This window comes from Euprymna scolopes, chromosome 42 (genome assembly GCF_053919585.1).
Source record: "Euprymna scolopes isolate OS-2025 chromosome 42, ASM5391958v1, whole genome shotgun sequence".
Lineage (NCBI taxonomy): Eukaryota > Metazoa > Mollusca > Cephalopoda > Sepiida > Sepiolidae > Euprymna > Euprymna scolopes.
The window spans coordinates 37,804,534-37,810,245 of NC_136523.1; the positions used below are offsets into that span (position 1 = coordinate 37,804,534).

The 5,712-nt window shown below is 27.2% G+C and overlaps 1 pseudogene; it reads right to left on the reverse strand.

Moving 5' to 3' along the window:
• Nucleotides 1-1,349: 1,349 nt before the first annotated feature.
• LOC145267271 (U2 spliceosomal RNA) lies at nucleotides 1,350-1,488 on the reverse strand (annotated as a pseudogene).
• Nucleotides 1,489-5,712: the final 4,224 nt, after the last annotated feature.

Below are 5,712 nucleotides of genomic sequence, written 5' to 3' on the forward strand. Positions count from 1 at the left end.
AAAGGGGAAAAAGTTCAAAATATTTTACCATTGCGGTCTCTAGCAAATTATTTAGCCAATTTTGGGTCTAAACATTTGAATTTTTACATAAAGGGTATTCAGACATGCAGTAAGCTTTTATATCAGTTTTTGGGGCGAATGTTTGAATGCTAAGATGGTCAAAGTTGAAAGAGTTGACCTTTGCAGACACTACCAAACTCCTCCGCCGTCTTATATATATTATATATATATATATATATATATATATATATATATATATATATATATATAATATATAAGACGACATTATATATATAAGAGCAAATAGCATCTATTTTATATATATATATATATATATATAACTACTTAATTTACTCACATAAAGTTAATATACGAAATTGTAGATTTATGCGTAAACTTTAAGTATTTACTTCAAAAGTGCTCAATACGTAGGTAGAGCAAGTTAGTAATTTATAAAATATATATGGCGATTAAGCTACACTGAATATCACTATATATATATATATATATATATATATATATATATATATATATATATATATATATATATATATATACTAATTTTGAGGGAAATAGACATAGAATATGAAGAGCAGAGTTTATTTTAATGTACTAGTAAATGTATTAATACAATTAAAAGAAAACAGTGCTCGTTGTAATGTAGATACATAATAAGCTCGATAGGCATAGATATCATAGAGCTATTTTAATATCGTGTAAAATGATTGATAATTTTGAATTAAAAATCAGAATCAAAAGGAAAACAAACAAAATCAACAGATTGTACGATCGTTTCGGAAACGATGGTTTTATTGAAATAGACAATATGTTTTGAACACTAATGTAATAAAAAGATTTTCTTTAAACAAAGTCTCCTCATCAGCAAAAATATGGGGGGGGGAGGACACCAAAATAAACCTAGCATTTTTTGTAGTAAGGCAGATATTCCTGGAAATATTTTTAAAAAGTAAAGAAAAAGAGGTTACTAATTTTCATGTTGATAAATAAAATAAAATAGGGTGGAAAAGTAAGGTTAAGAGAAAATATTTCTAATATCTCTAAGAAACAAGGCCGATAGCCATTAATCGCGTGCTCTCGTGTAATGAATGCATGCGTGAATGTAGGATTGGCATGAAATTCTTAAAAATAAACTAAAATGACCGAAAAATGGGCTGAAATGACTTAAATAAATAAAAAGTAAATGACTTAGAATGACTTTAATGAACTTAAGGGTGAATTGAATTACCTTAAGAATGACTTGAATGCTTAAAAAATAACTGGAATTCTCGAAAAACAACTTGAATGATCTGGAGAATGACTTGAATGGCTTTGAGACTGACTGGTTGTAAAGTGGGTGATCATTTTACATTAAATTAATACAGAAAAGTGATCCCCTACTTTATAGCACAAAGTTACAAACATAAGTACAGCACGTAGTAAGAACAGATACTACACTTTGATCTTGGCCAAAAGGCCAAGAAAAGCGGTATTTATTTGCTCCCCCACCGAGCAAATTAGGCACAAGGCCGATTTTTATTTATAAAGTGAATTATTTATTTATTGTAATGGTTTAAACAATAGTAAGATTAATAAAGTCATAATAGTAATAATATTAATCTTTGTGATAGTAATTTAATAATAATATTTATAATAGTAATTATTATAGTTATAGTACTAATATTAATAAAAATAAAAAATACGTATAAATTTTAAATAATCAGAAATAAAAGAAAGTAATGGTAAGAAAATAACAAGTAAAATAATAATAATAATAATAATAATAATAATAATAATAATAATAATAATAATAATAATAATAGTTATTAAGTTATAAATTATAACTGTTTAAAATAGATTAGTAATCAGAAAATTTTATGATTTGTGGTGGCTTAAACTGTCGAATTTAAACCAACGTTTATGAGTGCATACCGTAAGAATTTCGTCTTTTAAGTTTAAGAAAATGGATATACTGTCAATATATTTAAATATATCAAGGGCTTCATATCTACAAAGTGCGCCGAATTTGTCATCCGGCATGTACGCTTTATAAGATCCTAGTATTTTCCATTTTAAATTGAAGGGAATATTTCCATCATTAAGGTACCAAATATATTTTGATAAAGCTGTCTGGTTGTTCAGCGATAGATTTTTAAAGGAGTGCTTATGTGTGGAGATTCTGTGTTTTATAAGTTCAGATGTGGACCCAAAGTAAATTGCATTTTGTTTCATCTATATAATTATAAAACTCAAATGACCTTGTAACCACACATCCGGTTTACGACTTCCGGTTGAGCATGCGTACATACATTTTCTTCTATACTACCAACATAGATAAATAACCCCGAAAATATATTTTTTTAATTTGCATTACAAATAAATAATCAAATAATATAATGTATTGTTTTACTGTGTATGTTTTCAGCGTCCCAATTTTTTTTTCGCGTTTAAATTATCCAAATCAACAATTGTTAATACTTTCTGCTTTTTTTATATCGTTCATTTCCGCATTTTCTTAATTAGTTTTATTGACTTTATTATTAACATATGAATTGAATATTTGACCCAATGGGTCATGAGTGTTTGTTTAAAATAAATGAAAAAAACTTACATTTTATTTTCATTTTCTATTTAAAAAACCATTCTTAACATGGGGGAGTGTTTTTAACTATTTTGTACTTTCCATTTAAAAAAGATGAGTAAAATTTTGAATTTAATGTTAGGTATTATGGTATCTGTTCAGTGCACATGGTCATATTATAGGTTATTATGTTTTTACTAGGTTTATTATAATTATTGCAGTTTTCTATGTAATTTGTGCTTTTATCATTTTTTATTTTGGTATTTAATTTGTGATTTGTATCCTGGGGTTTTAAGGGCATCATTGTAATATTTTGTGTTTTTATTAAATATATATCCATTTTGTTTAATACATTTATAATAATTGTTTTCAACTAGATTAAGAGTGGTATTGGTATGTAATACGTTTGGTTGTATTTGATTGGTAGATTTGTTAATGGGGGCGTGGTCATTGATTAATTACAGCTTATAGTTTGCATATTTGTATTTTGTATCTTCCTAATATTTTTATTGTTGGAACTAATTATTTTTTTATGGAGATTTGGCATTGTTGAGTAAGACACTTTGATCGTGCTTTTGTTAAAGATTTTACTGTACCTATGAAAGGCTTTAAAGTTTCGTTCTAATATTTTAAAAATTCTTTGGCTAAGTTTGTTTTAAGATTCTTAGAGTATGGAGGGTTAACCCTTCATACTCTAAAAATCTGATTATTGTATATGCAATCAAAGAAATTATTTGCGGCGATTTTAAATGGTCCAACTTCTTTTATCATAAACTAGCATTTCAGCCCGGCGTTACCCGGGTGTTTGTAGGTGTATGCTGAGCAAAAAAAAAACGGTCAATTTTTTTTTTAATTTGACCTCTATTATGGTCCCTTAATATTTATTGTTTTGGGCTCAAATCAAGTTATTAAGTTAGATCCATGTCCAAGGAACCTATATGTAAAATTTCAAGTGTTTATACCCCAAATTGTCGCAGGGGTTTGGTAGAGTTCTTAATGCTCAAATCGTTGAACTTTGACCTCTTAACAGCGAAATTTCTGACCTAAAACCGATAACATAGATTTTCCCAAATCTCAGTACCCTCTATATAAAATTTCGAGTCTGTAGACTAAAAATTGACAGAGTTATTGCATAGGGACATGTACACAGACAGACACACAGACAGACACACAGACAGACACACAGACACGTTCACTTTTATAGATAGATAGATAGATAGATAGATAGATAGATAGATAGATAGATTGATTGATTGATTGATTGATTGATTGATTGAATTCATAAGATAAACTTAAAATAAAATAGTGCGATACAACTTGAACACAAGATCAATCGATCTCTAGTCGAATGCCCTACCACGTATCTATGTTTCCAGACGTCAACAACATATTGTTTAGAAGAAATGATTTGCAGAAATATTATTATCTCCCTTGTCGGTAAACGTAAAATATTCCTTTGCGAAAATTCTTTTTTTTAAGGAGAAAAGTTATTTTCAAGATCGGACTTTTTCGATTTTCGATACTTATCGGATGAATTTCTGTATAAAACATATCACTGCCAGACATATAAATTATCATTATGTGAAATTTGAAAAAGATAGGCTCAGCCGTTTCGGAACCTATGAGGAAGGAACTCACACACATAAAGTGACGTTTATATATATATATATATATATATATATATATATATATATATATATATATATATATATATATATATATATATCGCTTGACAAAACTCGTGTGGATAAAACGCGAAAATTCAGTGTAGTTAGAATAGGTAGATAGATACATGTGAACGGAATAATTTAGGTAAGTAGATAGATAGATAGATAGATAGATAGATAGAGAGAGAGAGAGATAGAGATAGAGAGAGAGATAGAGAGATATGAACAGATTGGGATAGATAGATAGATAGATAGATAGATAGATAGATAGATAGATAGATAGATATGAACAGAATGGGATAGTCATAATCTATTTAGAGACAAGATAAGGAAGAACGTGTGTGTGTGTGTGTGTGTGTGTGTGTGTGTGTGTGTGTGTGTGTGTGTGTGTGTGTGTGTGTGTGTGTTGAGGGGTGCATAAAACATCCTTGAAAGCGATGAATAGTTGTTTGTAATTATTCAGACATTGAGAATTTTGAAGATCACATAGAATTCATTCATCTGTTATTTCATATCTATTTGTGTATCTCTATATCGCTCTCACTCTCTTTAATTCGCTTTCTCTCTATTTCTCTCTTTCTCTGTCTGTCTGTTTTTCTTTCTCTCTCAATCTCATTCTCTCTCTTTTCACATATATATATATACATATACATATATATATATATATATATATATATATATATATATATATATATATTGAGCACTTTATAGTTGAAATAAAAGTCGGTCACTTAAGCTCGCATGCGCAGCTCATAATGTTATAATGATTAGATCACTCTGACAGCCGTTAAAGAGATTTAAAAATAAATGTTTAAATTTTAACGATATTTCTCGTGGTTAAGGTTGGCCGAGATGATTTGTTCGTTGCTAATGGAGTGAGAGATAACTTCGTTTCCGGGTTCGAATCTCCCGACCGGCAGTGTCACTGATGATTTTCGAAAGGATGAAGCACTAGTGTCTGTAGGTATTTATTATATATATATATATATATATATATATATATATATATATATATATATAAAATATATTTTAAAATATAAAATAAATATATATATATATATGTAGGTATTTATTATAGTAATATATATATATATATATATATATATATATATACATAAAATATATTTTAAAATATAAAATAAATATATATATATATATATATATATATATATATATATATATATATATATATATATATATATAGTCAAGCTACGCTGATGAGGGGTAGGGCCCCGAAATAAGTAGATTACTGTTTTTAAAAATAATATATATATATATATATATATATATATATATATATATATATATATACATATATATATATATATATATATTATTTTTTAAAACAGTAATCTAATTTTAAATAAAATTTTAGTCATTCAGTGAATTTAAAAATGTATGACGTGAAATGTTTACATTTTAAATCAAAAGATTTTTATTATTCTATGTAAGACAAGGTGAAAAGCT